General features: G+C 32.6%; 1 protein-coding gene across 3 annotated transcripts in view; it reads left to right on the top strand.

Annotated features, from left to right (window-relative positions):
• Window positions 1-18521, top strand: part of LOC127867686 (atrial natriuretic peptide receptor 1-like) — a 740759-nt gene that overhangs the window by 149708 nt on the left and 572530 nt on the right. The window lies entirely within an intron of this gene.

Raw genomic sequence — 18521 nt, 5'->3', positions numbered from 1 at the left:
CTATTTGTTAAATGTTATTTCAATATCCGTTAAATCAAATTAAAAATAATAACAAAAAAGTTGTTTGAAAATGAATGATCTGGCGTGTTTGACAAGTATGATCTGGCTATAATACTTATCAAAACTAAACCGTATCACAATTTTTAAGTTTAATGTAATAACGTTTTAAATTTTAAATGTATTTACAATAGTTTAGTTTAAACCTATGTATTTAAGCTCGATTGCATAGAAAGCCTAAGGCGTATTTGATACGCTCTCGAGTCCGTTTCCTGGGACTTGAATTAGTGTTTATGGGGGGAAATCTGAAGAACCATCCCACAGTGGGATCGAACCCGTGCCCTTCCGACCACTAGGCGGACACCATATCCACTACACCACTGCGACCTTAACGAAACTGATTGGAAAATCAGATATGTCTAAAGTTTCATGAATAATAATTACCATTCCTGGTATTATATTTTACTCTGATTTTTCGCTGTGCAGATTATGAGAGTAATGTTATGAGAAAACTGGGCATAATGCATGTGCGTGAAGTGTCGTCCCAGATTAGCCTGTGCAATCCGCACAGGCTAATCAGGGACGACACTTTCCACCTTACTTAAATTTTTGCTAAGAAGAGACTTTATTTAAATAAAAAATGTCATAAAATCGGAAAGTGTCGTCCCTAATTAGTCTGTTCGGACTAAACAGGCTTATCTGGGACGACACTTTGCGCACAAGCATTAAGCCCAGTTTTATCATAATGCGTCTCATAAAATCGCGTTCTGTGAATACTGGATTTACCGCATGTGCTTTTAGTGTGATACAAGATAAGCCGGTGCAGTTTACTCAGGCTTCTTATCAGGGACGATACTTTCCGCTTATCAGGGACGATACATTCTGCCTCAGACTTCTTATCAGGGACGATACTTTCTGCCTCAGACTTCTTATCAGGGACGATACTTTCCGCCTCAGACTTCTTATCAGGGACGATACTTTCTGCCTCAGACTTCTTATCAGGGACGATACTTTCTGCCTCAGACTTCTTATCAGGGACGATACTTTCCGCCTCAGACTTCTTATCAGGGACGATACTTTCCGCCTCAGACTTCTTATCAGGGACGATACTTTCTGCCTCAGACTTCTTATCAGGGACAATACTTTCCGTCTCAGACTTCTTATCAGGGACGATACTTTCTGCCTCAGACTTCTTATCAGGGACGATACTTTCCGCCTCAGACTTCTTATCAGGGACGATACTTTCTGCCTCAGACTTCTTATCAGGGACGATACTTTCCGCCTCAGACTTCTTATCAGGGACGATACTTTCCGCCTCAGACTTCTTATCAGGGACGATACTTTCTGCCTCAGACTTCTTATCAGGGACGATACTTTCCGCCTCAGACTTCTTATCAGGGACGATACTTTCTGCCTCAGACTTCTTATCAGGGACGATACTTTCCGCCTCAGACTTCTTATCAGGGACGATACTTTCCGCCTCAGACTTCTTATCAGGGACGATACTTTCTGCCTCAGACTTTTATCAGGGACGATACTTTCTGCCTCAGACTTCTTATCAGGGACGATACTTTCTGCCTCAGACTTCTTATCAGGGACGATACTTTCCGCCTCAGACTTCTTATCAGGGACGATACTTTCTGCCTCAGACTTCTTATCAGGGACGATACTTTCTGCCTCAGACTTCTTATCAGGGACGATACTTTCCGCTTATCAGGGACGATACTTTCCGCTTATCAGGGACGATACTTTCTGCCTCAGACTTCTTATCAGGGACGATACTTTCCGCTTATCAGGGACGATACTTTCCGCTTATCAGGGACGATACTTTCCGCTTTTACGGAATGTTTTGTTGAAAGGCGTTCTCATTTACTAGTATACAAAAATACAGCCTAGGCGGAATGTCTTGTCCCCTATAAACATTTTCAGACACCAATGGCCTATCTGGCACGACACTTCACGCAACTGCTGCAAGCCCAATGTTCGATGGACCTTCGAGGAGTGCTACTAATGTACAATGACTGTGTAACTGTTCAACGCATTGAATGTGCATTATTGATTTTTTAAAGATATTTTCAATAACGTTTCAAGGAAAAAGTATTCCCGCTAAACAAACCCTGTTACTGTGGAATCTGTTTTTATTTCAAAATAAAACATCATATACATACTTACAATAATGTTTTGCATTATTACACACACATTATCAAAAGAATATTTGGTAATTCAAACAACCGATTAATTGCTTCGTATTACGCTTTCTAGTTTTACAATAAGTTTAATAGTTTGATAGTTTATTTCACAAGTGCCATGAGGACAACATTTTAACAAGCAATACATGGCAAGACAGCGCTTACAAACTATATGATAATAAACATATAGGTGGAAATAGTGCTAATAGAGAAAACTAAAATGTTTCAATACATGAGAGCCGGATGAAAAGGGTAGAAATAAACTTATAAGTAAAAAGTGGAGATCTTTTACAACAAAACCCATGAGGACAATATTACAAGCAAAAACTACAAAACAGCGCATACAAAGTATATGATAATAAACATATAGGTAGAGATAGCGCAACAGACGTTTCAAAACATGAAAACAGGTTGACAAAAGTAAGATATAAACTTATAAGGTGAAAGTGGAGATATTTTACAACAAAACTTATTAAACAGATAAGCATGTGTTTAAAGTGTTTCCGTGGTATGTGATCAAGCAGGTTATTGATATAAGTACTGTTTTCTCAACTCAAAAGAATAAAATATATATGTGCCAAAGTTTCTAAGTACTTTTCTGTATGTTGTTTGAAAAAAATGCATGAACTAATGCATACTTTATCTTGTGAGAAAAAAAGGTATATATTTACCTAGTAAATCTTTACGCGCGCACTGATTCCTTGACCTAAATAATCGAAAATTCTGCTATGCTTCTGACAAAGCGGTGCAATTTTAAGTCACATACGCGAACCATCTATATGCCATGTTCTTAATGTTGCAGTGTTCATTCAATTTATTTTTTCGATAAAAATGTATAGCAAACACGCTGAGGTCTTTCTCAGTTGTCGGTTATGATTGGCGCTTTGATTGTATAGAAAAGATCACTCGGTTCAAGTGAATGCATTAATGACATTATATGTGCAAGTATATGCAGTTTGTTTGTATTACCCTCTTGACGAGAGAAAGATCTGACATCAATCACTACAAAAGGCCACTGCTTTCAATCAATTAGATTCTGAAAACAAGTCTTAAAGATTACAAATGACATTCTTAAACAGCAATATTGAGAATTGAAAAAATCACGAAAGAATGTAAAACTAATTAGATTATGCTGAAAAAATAACTACTGTTATTCTTAAAGTATTATGTGATAAATTAATTTAATTAATTCAAATGTTAATCATCACACATTAATGAATGCAAGGTTTTGTGTGGAATAAAATTAAAACCCGCAAATTAAATTGTGCAAATTAGATATATCATTTACGTATGGGGCTTCGTAACTTTGAGTTTCAATTACGAAGAAATGCGCTGTAATAAGTTCATTTTCTTGATATCGCGATATAATTAATTACCAAATATACCATCATCAGAATCCGTTTGTGACAGAAATGAATAGAAATGACGGTGGTAATTAAAGTAGGTACACAGCGGTATATCGTGTTTGTATCTGCGGTGAGATTTTAAAATATAAATGACCATGATAGCATACTGCTATTAACCTTTTGATTAAGGTAAGTTGTAAAGGTTAGAATTTAATGTTTTTATTTATTATTAGAAGAGGCATGCTAAACGAATTCGAGCATGTGTTTATCATGATTGCTCGAATCAATCAAATGAGTTGCGTTCTGTGAAAACTGGACATAATACATGTGCGTAAAGTGTCGTCCCAGATTAGCCAGTGCAGTCCGCACAGGCTTATCAGGGACGACACTTTCCGGCTTAAATGGATTTTTGCTAAAAAGAGATTGTATTAAAACTAAAAATGTCATAAAAGCGGAAAGTGTCGTCCCTGATTAGCCTGTGCGAACTGCACAGGCTAATCTGGGACGACACTTCACGCACAGGCATTATGCCCAGTTTTCTCAGAACGCGACCCAAATGAGTGTCATTTTTGTCTAAAATTACCCGACTGTAAATGTTGTGAGCAACCGTGTCATTACCGTATAGAAAACAGAATGTAGTAAGCCATTTAAGTCATACATTTTTTATATAACATAAAATTACTTACCGGCCCTATTTGTTCAGCTTTAACGATAAAATATATTGTTTAATCAATGCAACGATTACATGAATGCGCTTATGTTTTATCCAAATATGAATTTCAGTTATGCGGAAGGCCGTTACAGATTTTATGGATGTTCATGTGCTTCGCTTTGTTAAGATCATCTTATTAATCATGTCTGTAAATAAACAAGATTGTGCAGTTATGTAACATTATCCCGGCTCATTTAAGGAAAAGCAAATCGTGTGCAGTATGGCATTATTTGAGATGAAATACTGCCAATGTATTATGTTTAGCGTGCGTCTGAATTTACCGCCGAGAGCATATCGATGAAGATGTGAACTAAAATGAACGTATGAGCAGCATTTTGCTAAGTGCTTATAACGTTTCAGTTGCTAGGTCACGTCATCAAAAATACATTGAAATGATGAGCATGCATAATTTCAATAAATCAGTGTCGCGACTTTGCTCATACACATTCAAAATGTTTTTGTGAAACTATGACATTTACCTACATATAACCATTACATAAATGTATGCTAGAATTTAAACATACAACCTTTTGCAACCATAAATCCAAAGTTTTTAAGCTGCATCATCGTGACTTAAATGTGTTTTTATGTGTTTTTGTTGTTTAATTGCTTTTGTTGTTGTGTTTTTTTTTCAAAATATTTCGGCACAACACTAGTAATTAGAACTCAAATAGAGCCTTTTCACATTCCTTATATTGATTTATGTAGGCGCTGTCTCCCTTGGTAGAACGAATCAAGAAATGGGCTAACGATGTGGAAGATTTTTATTTTTAGAAGAATTTCATGACCAGTGGAAGAACTGTTCCATGACAAAAATAACAATATGTTAAATTTGTCTAAAGACTTTTCATGCTTACTTGTGTTTATGTACATATGTTTCCCATTCTTAGTATATAACATAGATATATAACCTATAATGTGGACAACATGCTTTTTGACGATTGAAAAACACATGATTTTATACCATATGTGCATGCATGGAAAAGTAAATTGATCGCGGCGTATTTCATTGAAGTTTATTGATGCATACAAAAACGCAATTAGATTTTAGAAGCGGAAATGTATACCTATTAGCAAGGTAAGCTGTGCAATAAGCAGTTTTATATTATATAGATGTGTCTATAAAATTATGGGTTATACAATTGAAAATGCGTTTTAAAAGATATTTAAATAACCTCGTAATATCAATTATATCGCGATTAAGTTCCACATAATATTTGTGATACAAAGCGATCGCTGGAATTTTCATAATTATGTAAATGCATTTTCTGCAGTACAGGTGCATTTCTGAGTGAAGGAATGAACATAAGATTATTAAAAGTAACATAACTATTAAAAATCAACGAAAATTTCGTACAATTGTTCGTAAAATAAACTTAACCAATTAAAGATCATTGTTCCTTATGGCATTTGCCGAAATTTCAACGTCAGATGTGGTCTGGTAAAATAGATGTTTGAAGATACAAATTGCTCGTTTTTATTACTGTTCATACGACACATGAACACTAACATGGTGTTCGTGTGTCGTACGAATAGATATATATTCGCGAGAATTAATTGTGGCCACAAATAAATAAAAACGAGCATTTTGTATCTACAAAAATCTATGTAATCATACCACATCTAGCGTCGAAATTTTGGCTATTGCTATAAGGAACACTGATTGTTAAGGTGTTCACTTTATTTTACGAGATACTTAACGAAATTTTCGTTGATTTTGAGAGTTATAGAGACTATTATAATATATATTGTTCCGCTTGAGAAAACATATATTTTAAAAAGATATGTAATATAGACTAGATTATTTTACTTGATATTGACCATTGATTCTTTATAAAATGTGGTTACACTCTGTTTATTGAAAACAAAGAAACGCATTCATGTGCATTTATTAGCTAACAATTAGTCAACTATTGACTTAATCACATGTCATGAAATCAATGTCTCATTGTTGATAAAAGTGACCCGAGGGCTACTGCATTAATTAATATTACGCAATAGCATCACGCAATTGTACTGCGACATTTAAAAATAAGGACTTAGATTTATATTCTGGTCACAAAGTGTTATTTTGTTTTCAACAAAGATAAGGCTCTGATAATTTATAAAAATTAGAGTTGGGCAACACACGTCGATTTTCAATATAATGCCACTTGTTTTATGTTTTAAAAAATGTATGTTTAAGTTATTTCATTTATCAAGCAGTAAATGTTTTGGGTATGTATAGGTTTTATAGGTACGATAAAATGATCGCCATATATCTGCAGACCGTAGTAACCGATTTAAAACTGCATATCGCTTGCCTTGTTTTGCATTAATCGATACATTTTTGCGACGGAGTTAACGCTTAAATGGGGAAAGTAAAACGTGTCTTTTGTCTTAGCAACACACGTTGTTAAAAACATTTGTATGACTTTTAAATACATCTATGGTTTATCTTTCCCATTGATTCTTGTGTGATGTGTTTTTTTTTTATTCGTACAAGATTTAATCTCAATCATCGCACTCCTTTAAGGGTTTATTTATTAATTTAGATCACTCATCTCTAGTTCAAAAACTAATTATAAATGATATTTACGGTTTGATCATATATTCCAAGGAAAAGTTAAGTGTATACATAATGCGTGAATTATGGAGCAATACAGCACAAAAGTATTTGATAAAATATTGACTTTCTGTAAACAAAAAACAAAAAACCATAATTATCTTAATTTCAAGTAGCAACCATGTTGCTTCAACACATCTAGCATATACTCGACAAATTGTATGCAAAAGCATTGCCGAAAACATGTACTTAAAATGATATCGCCAGTTATGACTTAAATATGATTTTGTTGTCATATATCGTTGCCCCTGTATAAACTATAAAGTGAATTTAATCCCATAGTATTCTTAAGGGATTGCTGCGAGACGAAACCGTAATAGTGATTTTATTTCAATAATTGTCAGTATAATCTTCCGTCATAATTGTTTAGGTGTATTGTAACATTTGAATTGCAATAGTGTGGAACAATGAGAAAATCGCTCGTATCACAGATATCGGAATGAATAATAAATAGTGAACATTCTATTTAATAATTTCGTTTCATGATATTGAGCTGGTGTAGAAGACCTATGGTACCTATTCCCTCGTATTGCTAAGAGAACTGCCGCGGGTAAACTGTCTGGATTTGGCTTTAATAATTATTGTATAATGTATTAATTAATAAATACAGCACACTTGATTACCTTTACATAGGATAATTTAAATTATTTAGTTGAACGTGATAATAAACAATCCACAATGTCATTCGGATTCTGGTCTCAAACGTAGGTCTAGTTTCAATTCGAAATACACTGTTTATGACTAGTAATTAGAACTGAAAAACATAAAAGTCATTATACATATTCCATCATCTGGCTGTTTCTTTGTAAACGCAATTTACTATTGAACACCCCAAATATGTGTTCTGTTCAAACCAACGTAAAAATACTCAAGCAGTGTGCAATTTGTTAAACTACTTTGATAATAGAGGAGCAATAAGGAATTTTGTTTCCGTCTAAAACACATGTTACTTATAGCAAATCTTAACGCAAGTTTCTTCCAACATGATGTGTTATAAATCTGTTCTTGTCATTAAATTCACTTATCACATTCATTACGATAACATGCAATCGATAATTAAATCGACGACTTTCTGCCTATCCGTTATACTAGTATATAGTTGACATGGACAATGAGTGGCGAAGTGTCAAAACCAATACGCGCTCATCCATACTGCCTGTGCGCGCTTGCTTGCTTAGCAAAAAAATGATCACGCCATGCAAATAGTTGTTTATGTTTGCAAAGTATCATCATAGTTGATAAAAGTATAAAAATAAGAAAATTCCATCGGAAACTTGCATAAACTGAATGATCAGTAAACATTTCTATAAAATAAACATACTTGGAAATATAGAAATACCGTGTTTGCAATTATAGCATGTTAGGTTATTACTGTGTTTCAAATACATAAATCTTGATAGTTCTAACTAAAATAATATACGGGTGTAGAACATGTTTCAATAGGTGGTGTGTATGCCGGTGTAGACACTACGATTGCCGATAAAGGGCGCGTCGAATAACGGAGACGCCCAACTAAGTGGGCACACTAATAACCGAGTTTTATCTTATACGAAAAGTGCGTTTATTTATATTGTTACTATTCTTACAAAGGTGTTTGCTATTCCAGTATGTAGAATAAGTACTGTGCTGCAAATGCTGTACTTTTGTTAGTATTCAATGAAATATACACGCATAATGAGTATGTTTGAAAAGGCGGTATGCATGATGTTGAAGACACTTTGATTCCCGTTAACGGACACGTCGGATAACGGAGATGTCGGATAACGGAAACTTAACAAATCTTGCACTCTGTAATGTAGTAGACCGGTAAGATTACCGGTGTAGTACCATGGAAACATGCATCGACAAGAATGTATGAAAGCTTTAACGTTATAATCGATATAAGAAAAAAATATTTAAACTTAACGTTAAAGTGTAAGATTTAATCGCCAAGATTTTTTTTTATTGAATACGCACTAAAAAACATATAAGACAAATGACACACAATCGACAATAAAAACTTAATGATGCTTACACAGTTCCAAAACCAAACGAGTTATATACAAGTTATTAAAGTGTTCTTTTTATGACAGTTCCTCTGGAAATGTGTCTATTTGATGCAACGTTATAACACATCAAACATACAAACACGAAATGTCACCTGCCTTGGGGTTTAAATTATGTGAAGAATATCGTGTTCATGTAATTATTCAGAAATTTCACCTGTTAAGTTACTACAAATGACACCAAAATGTCTAACACTTTAGAGATATTTGACACGAAGCATGCGATCAAAATAAAATAATTGTATTTAGCCTCAAGGTAAGGACATGTAAAAAATTAACTTTTCATTCTAATATCTCTAATAGAAGAATACAACTTCACTTTCGGACGGCTGCTCATACTAGTTTAAAATGTAGGTTTGTAATTCAGACGTCTGCTTATACTAGTTTATAATTAGTTTTTTTTGTATTAAAGAACGCAGCTTATACTAGTGTAAGAGTCCGCTGTTTACAACCTGTGTACTTTAAAATAACGTAAGCCTCGTGTTATTTTTAACTTGGGCGCGAGGCGATAGAACATGTTCGGTACATGTCCATTCGGTGTTTGATTAAATATGTTAATATGTGTAAAAGTTAGCTGTACAATAAAAGTCCACACGATTAAACGTGATAAAGTGTACGTGACCAGGTGCCCTTGTATGCATATTTTAAATTTTGCATCACTTAATTTGCTATACTCTTGATATGTTTGGGTTTCGTTTTGATTCTGCTGAAAGTCGAATAGACCACTTGTTCAATGTTCAGTGCTATTGCTATACATATCTCTTATTACAAATGATCATTGCCCTATATACATGTATTTTTTTGTTAAATATTAGACACATGCAGTACACAACTTAAAATAATCCTTTTGCAGTATAAAAGAACCCAAAGAAAAACACACGACATTAACTGTTGCAATGTCATCTTATAAAGGAAACTTGTCATGAAGATAGGAAATTGCATTTTTTTAGAATAAACCCGGCACTTTATGTTCCGTAACAACTCATTTAACCACCGACAAATGCAGTGAAACCACTTAAGAATTTACATTTCTGACAGACGCGAACATCCTCCGTTCATGGCAACATTCGAACAATGTTTATGTAGTGGGTGTGGGAGTGCGGGCATATCATTCAATCAAATATGTGGAGGTTTAATTGTATTTATTGACGCTGACCAATATAGCCATGACGGAAAAGACCTACACAATACAATGACAATATTTTACAAAAAGAACAAAACAAACGATACTACGAAATATGAATTAAATGAACTTCACATTAATTAAACTAATTCTAACACATTTCATAATGCAATAATACACAATGTTCAATAAATGAATATTGTTTAACTCACTAGGTTGGAATAAACAACGACTATGGACTTGCGTCCACTAGACGGCCTTGGCAAATGCAAGCGTGGTCAGTAATTTCATAATGAAATCAACAGGTACATTTGAATGACCAATGAAAATCTTGCAACAAATCAATTCTAAATAACGATTGGACATGACCACACTGCCGAGAGGACGAAATTCACACAAAGATGTAAATGTGTGTTATATGAAAAGGGAGATTGACCTGTACTACACAGTTCCCCTCTTCTTCTAAATGTCTCCAGACATTTTAAAATATAAGTCAATCAAGAAAAAACACATCCAAATTGAGAAAGATCTTTTGAAAATGTTTAAGTAAAATAAAACACATAACATTCAAAATTGATTTTGAAATTACACACTAAGTGTTACTTAACTAAAGAAAATACGATCACCAATTTATTAGTTGCAAAAATGACAATATTAACCTTGATATCCATTAAAAATAATAAAACACAAAGATGCACATGTTTGCCTTCTACAATCTTAATAGAAAACAAAGAATTATGTCGAGATAGTATAACTCAACTTTCTGCAATATGAGCAGTATCGACTGAATTAAATGGATTATTTCAACTTGTAAAAATACTAAGAAAACATGACACACAGATTCGGAACAATTTACACCTCACGAGCACATTAAACTCAAAGAGATGTACTACATTTATAATTAGCCATAATGTTTAATAGTTATTACCACATTTATTGTTAAATCGATGTATTGGAATATCCGTTCTGCACGCAATAACGGCTTTAATAGCACCCCGCATTTTTGTTTGTGTTTACGGGCGCTTCGTTATATATTGGTATCCGATTCTAGACGCTCAGTAGACCGCATGTGATCCAAACGCTGCATTGTTGTGTGTCGCTTGAAAGCTTTAAAACTTTATCTATCGGAATTATCGTGGACAAAAATGGTTTTGAATTAACGAGAAAACGAGAAAACAGGTGAACATATTCAATCTTTGCGTTTCAATTATATTTCTAAAGAGATATGTAGATGTACGACGTGATATTCATTTAATTTTCTTATTCCTGTACTCAATAACAATAATCTCAAACTAAGCTCAATTGAATAATTTCATAAAACCAACACGTTCTGTTGAATGTTAAATTAGTCTTGAAGTTTGTTCGCCAATAAATAACACACTATACTTATTTCTTGAAAATAAGTTGTATCCACTTTACTAGGATCTAACACTTACATATACGTTTCATTTTTGAAAATGTTCAGGCAAAATATGCTGACGAATTAATGTGTGATTTATTAGCTATTTATCTTTATTTAATATGCTTTCAATGAATTGCATTTTACAGTGAACAATACTATGTATAGGTGAGTAATGATTACATGCGTGCTTTTTTTCTGAAAAGGTAGCGTATAATATTTAATATAAAATGCCAGAGACTAAGACGGCTGTCATTTGTGAAATAATACAGAAATAAAGTCAGTGTTCAAGTGTGATGAAGATGAAATTAAATTCTGCATATGGATTTACTTCTTGTCCGCGAAGAACTTTGTCAAACGTGTAATATACACTTTTTTGTGTATTTTCCAATGGCCTGAACAAAAAATGTGTGCGGTATTTTGGAAAAAGTGTGGTTCACGCAAACGTTTCAAAGTTGTTAATTAATGTAATGATTTTTTCAAAAGCAAAATCAAAAGGATTTAAAAAGGGTTCACGGAGTTCAACAATGCAAGCTTCACTATATGCACGTTGCGAAGTCGTGTAACGAAAGCAGTTTACCGGAAGAAAACATTTTATTTTCTAATTGGCGTAATGAATGGTTTCGAATGCATATAATTATATACAAGTTGTCTTTAAACAACTACCTTTCCATATAGTTTCGTTTTACACAATTTACAGTAACGAGACAGTACAAATACAACGATTTCCCTTAATAGCCGTATATACCATAAAACAGATAAATTAAAAATGAAGACACGTTAGTTAAATTTGACTTCGACTGTACATGTTCATGACAACGTTTTCTTTTAGAATATCGCATTATTGATCATTAGTTGCATAATATAAAATTTATAATTTACATGATCATTGAGATATATTTATACATTTATTCACAATAATACAACCTTTATATTTCAAAATGCATACAAAATGATATTTTATAAAATAGTTTTACAAGAATTATGGAATATAAAGCGACGAGTTTGATGTAAGCTTATAACAATGAAACAACAAGTAAAAAAATCTTTACATATTCAGACTTTTGCCTGTTCGTGGTTTTATGTGTATTTGTTGCAAAATAAACACAACCACTAAATGTGTCTTTGATCAACGCGATATGCTTTTCACTAATATATATATATAGGATCTGGCACGAGTTGTCATATCATACCATATTTTATTAAACGAGTTCAGGAATTTTGTTAGTAAGCGAGCCTTGAGCGAGCTTACTATCGAATTTCCTGGACGAGTTTAATAAAATATAATATGATATGACAACGAGTGTCAGATCTTTTTTATCACATGCTTTTAAATGAGCAAATTAAATAAATATTTACGCAAACATAATGATTAATTCTGAATGTTGTTTACATTTCGTGACGTCATTTGACGTTGCAACGTCATTTCAGCAAAATAACAAAATGCGATTGGTCAATAAACGAAAACTAAGCCAATGAAAACGCTTAAAAATGTTGTATAACACATGTGTAATATAAAAAAAATATGTAATGGTTGTATTACATGGGAAACAGGGTATAGCATGTGATAAAAAACAGAATCAACCGTTGGTAGGACAAATAGTATAATACGAGCGTAAAAGGTTTGATTTCCATATCAGAATACATTTAATATCACATTTGATCATTAAAACAGCACGTTCCAATAGCCGGTAATGGTTCGTTCTTCATTTGCACCAAAGCCATTAAAAGTTAACATTCTGTAAATAATGCGCTAACACAACCGCGTTAAATGGATTATGAATTAATTGCGTCGTATAACAAAACGCGTATTGATAGAATATTTAGAAATTTGAAACTAAAATGTAACAACAAAAGTCGCGTGATAAAAGGTATAACACCAAAAATATACATAAAAAAACACTTAAAAACATACTAAGAATACCTGAATTAAATTTATGACGTGATAATCCGTTAGCTGACAAAATGGATATACTTATATCAAATTACCTTGGGTCGTTTTTGCTGGTGTTTTGTATCGCCTTCTTTCAATCGATACGTATTATTATCAAATATTTATTTATTTTTTCGACGATAAACATTTTTACAATTTCATAAAATGGAAACTTAACCATTGTTAGCATTATTTGGATCATCGTATATTGTACTACATGCATTTAGGGTATTGTTAATAGACGGTAGAGTGTCGATCTTGTAAATGTATAATGGATGAAAAAGTATAATAGATTTGTAACACACTGATCTTTCAATCCAAATTTAAGATTTATAATGTTTATACCGACATTAAAATATTGAATGTTTTGAAACGTTCACATTAGTGAAACGGGGATTTTTCACAGTCTTAGTACGCAGATTTACGTAAGTGAATTCGATAGCTATGTTATTGAGCCACGTGGTCAGATTAAAAGCAGCAATCAAAACAGATATCTTACGGACGTTTTGTTCGAGTTATAGTATACAATTACGCGATCTTGTTCACGTAGTAAGAAATTCACAACAGACACATGTCGTTATTTGAAGTTGAAGAATGATTTCTATTTGAGTCGAGATGGATAATGTACGTCGCTATTCTAATAATGAAGTTAAAAAACAACAAATATGTTGTAATATTATAGTTTGAGGTAAAAGTCTGATGATATTATTTTTATCAAATGATTCATATAACTTATCAAATGCTGTAAGTGAAAAAAATATCGTTTCTACAATATTGGAATCATAAACTTTGTGCCGCGGGTTGTAAACTCTCATGATAAATTGCTTAGTATCCAATGCCTCAACATTGAACATTTGAATTCCACTTATTGATTAGAAATAACCTTTATCTAACATTTGTTGCCAGAATGCGAATCTACATAATACCATAATTGTGTATGATAATCGAATATCATTTGACGGTTATCTTATTAATTTAATAGCTCGGTAATATATCAACGATAACTGTGATGCCATATTGATCCGTTTAAAGTTTATAACTGGTGCGAATATGGGGTATTCTTTTCGCTGTTATATTACAAAAGCCTTTTCATAATGATTTGTAATGCAATCGCGACTTAAATTATGTTATCGCTTTTGAATAGCAACGTTGATATGTTTCATGCGGCATATAATTTAAGTACAATCAAAGACACCTGATCAAGGTGTATGAACGCATGCTATAATGTTAATATAGCGTATAAATAAATATTTTAAAGATGGTCTCATCATAGGTTTCATGTTTTATTAACAACATAGTATTCACAATAATAACACATGATAATTCTTAAAATAATTAAGCAAATATACACTACAATATTATATGGTTATGAAAAATAAGGTAAATTACATAAAAATAAAAGATAGAAATAACAAACAAACATACTAAAAATTATACTTCTACTTCTTCTACTACTACTACTAAAGATGTGTTGTTACTACTAATACAACTATCACTACTACTACTACAACTACTACTACTACTACTACTACTACTACTACTACTACTACTACTACTACTACTACTACTACTACTACTACTACTACTACTACAACTACTACTACTACAACTACCATTAATAATAATAATAATAATAATAGTAATAATAATAATAATAATGCTAATAATGATAAAAAATATAAAATAATAACAAATATAATAATAATAATGATAATTATTATTATTATAATTATTATTATTATTATTATTGTAATAATTATAATAATGATAATAATAATAATAACACTTATAATAATAATTATTATTATTATTATTTTAATCACAATATAGATACACTGATAAACTAGCAGAAACGAGGCTGTTCTTGCTTAAAAACTATATAAAGTAACACGTTATACTTGTAGGAAGTGTGTTGCCATGATGACAACTGCTACTTCATTTTATTGCAATCAAAGTAAATTGTGTCTGAGCAGAAACATTATTGCTTCGGTAATAGCGAAGCAATTTGCTTTGAAATAGCGCTCTATCAGATAAATTAATTCGATTTCAGTTGCAATATGGACTTATCATGAAATTAATCCATTTAATGTAAAAAACAACACACAGGTTATTTCAGTTTGTTTAATTTGTTTTGCTATTCACCAATAAATATCCGACCGATTTTTAAAATCTGTTTTATTATGTATTCTGCTTGGATTATCCAATACGGTGAACTGTTTTTTTCTTCCATTTCTTAATGAACACGATCCGCATGCAAATTTAAACGCGAGAGTTCATTACCGTACTTGTTTAAAAATTGCCCAATGCCTTCCGTATTTTTCGCGAGTCATCCTGACGTTCCTTTTTCATTGGTCAATATCTAATTAAATTCAGTGTGACAGAAACGTCAACAATATGCCGTTTGACGAAAATGAAAACAAAACTTAACTTTGATTCATTCACCAGCGAATAGAAATCCATTCTGGCCTCAAAAGACCTACACCTACCAGTAATAACGTCTTTTCGTTATTCTATAAAAATACAATATTATTTGTTCGTTTTTCTTTTCCGTAATCGTTTTTTTAAAATAAGACATAATATTCCTTTTAAGATGATTTATTTCTTAAATATCCATTTAAAGAGGATCTTTTTCTTAATAATAATCCATGTTTTCATATCTGTAGTGACTTTTTAAAGACGAAGACGATGCTTACCATAATAAGAAAGCGGCATGCATACACATTGGTCGTTCCTGATGGTAATGGTCATAATCTCAGCAAGGACTACTCTGTCTGCATCAGTTACATTCCATAATTGGGGTAAATCAACCCAAATATGCCAGGAATTATCATTTTACTCCACGCCTTATTAACCCTAGTGGGGCATTTCAATTTTAAGAAGAACGCAATGGTAACACGCAACCATTTTTAAATACACTTAAAGTACACTATCTATGATAAATTTGCAAGGGGCGTGTGCGTTTTTCGACTTACATTATTACACAGATCAAATGTTTCAGAGGTGTTTCATTTAACCATGTTGAAAATAAATGCAGTCTTTGGACGTCATAAAATATCGCGACGCATACTTTGAAAATGTAACAAAATGCAAAACTTACAGACGTGCCTCTGCCTTAAGGTTGTATAAACGCATAACTAATGTGTGTTGCTGTTCACCCATAATTGTCCAAGAACGTTTATTTAACCTTTTCATAACATCAACTTTTTAAAACGTGCGATTGTTCCACGTGTTTAATGTTAACTTCGATATTTACTCTAACGTGCAAGTTTTAACAAACATATTTTAGCATATTTTGTTTATATAATAGTGAATACTAATAAAATAACGAATGAACTGACGAGTTCACGTGCGGTGTTTATGTAAATAACTGCATCTGCTCAAGTTTCATGTCTTTCGCGGAAGTTGTGGTGTTACAAAATAATGAAAGCCATGAACAGCTAATTCGTGTAGTGTAAAGTAATGGGGGATCATTAGCATTTCAGCCATAACGATGCGGTGAAAAACTTTTTGAGGCGTTAAACCCCAAGGTAATATGATGTGTGAATATAGATAACGATTCATGTGTATAGTTTTATACGATTTATATTTGTTAACCCTTGTTCCCGGTGTATATAAATCTTGGTTAAGATAAAACTAACGAATACATATAAACCGGCAACCCATCACTCAATGAGTGTTATTTAATAAACTAACGTGATGTGACTAAAAAACTGTTTGAAAGAAACACACACACTTAACAATCATAAAAATAAACGGAAGAATGTGTGATGATTGATGATGAAAGAATAAGATTGTGTTGTGAATTAATTGTATACATTTATTAATTAACATTGAAGAACCATGCCTTAGGATCTGCACTATACTAGAGGAGACAGCTACTGCAATTATATAGTGTTTGCTTTGGATGTAAGGGAGTCGAGATGAAAATATAGATCTGAATAAAGTACCATATAAATGGGCAGATACATTACAATTATAAAGTTTTATATGTAAGCACATTTATTACTACTCTAAACTACTCACAGACTCACATCGTAGTTAAAGAATAAACGGGGCAAACATGATAAAAGTCACCTTAGCGCGATAACACGTCGGTGGAAATATTTAGTTTCCGAACATCATTACTTCAATATGAAGATGTCGAGGTATGTTAAGCTTAATATTACATCGCGTTAACGTTTTTACAAAGCAGCTATCGTTTAAATTGAACAGGTAACACACGTGTGAATGTCAGTATGGTTTTGACCTTTTAAATTTGGTCATCCAGTGTAATTAAGGTGATTCAGATATTTGAATACTTCTTAACCGTATATATTAACTATTAGGCAAACAACTCACATTTTGTTATCGAACACACTAAAGCGGGTAAAAAAATTAAAGCTCCCGTTAAGAAATTTCGCAGCCAGCGAAGTCCAGATATAGAGCGAATATAAATACCAAATAAACGCTTTTCTCTGTCTTCCTGATATGGCTGGAAAATTAGCGGCATCTAAACAATTAATAAAGTAATAAAGGAAATAAATCGGCATAAGATACCTGTCTCGGCATGGACGTCGCCATCTAGCTTGTAACGTGATAACTCCTCTAATAGCATTATGGCGTGCGGCAAATTTACCATCGGTTACAAAGAGTATTGTTTGGATGATATGCATTCTATTGAAACTGATATTAGATAAGAACTCATTAGAATAAATAGCAACTGCACTTAATTGAAGCATATACCCATGTTTACCAGTATCAAGTATGTTGCATCTTAAGTCGTTGGAAATAATTCATCATATTGGTTTACTGTAATCGTATGTTTGTCTTTTGAAGTATCAGCCGTAACAAACATAAAGAAGAGTTTCCCTAACCAATACAGGAAACAATACACGATTACTGCTTGTTTAATGCATTTGATCTACAACCAGTTATTTGCACACAGCATGATCAAACTTAACTCAGTCAAATATACTAAATGGACAATACAAACACAAATGAAAAGTACTGTATGATATTTAAATTGAGAGCATGTTATGTGTCAATGGAGTATTTTAATGAATGAACGAGAAATAATCGTATTGTGAAGATTTTATGACAATACAAACGCTGCAAGTCATTTATGCAGAAAAGCAAGTATTAAAAGAATGACCAATAAACAGCGGACAATTAATTGTATTATACGATTGTTTC

Source organism: Dreissena polymorpha, chromosome 2, assembly GCF_020536995.1.
Source record: "Dreissena polymorpha isolate Duluth1 chromosome 2, UMN_Dpol_1.0, whole genome shotgun sequence".
Lineage (NCBI taxonomy): Eukaryota > Metazoa > Mollusca > Bivalvia > Myida > Dreissenidae > Dreissena > Dreissena polymorpha.
This window is presented reverse-complemented; position numbering and strand designations above follow the sequence as displayed.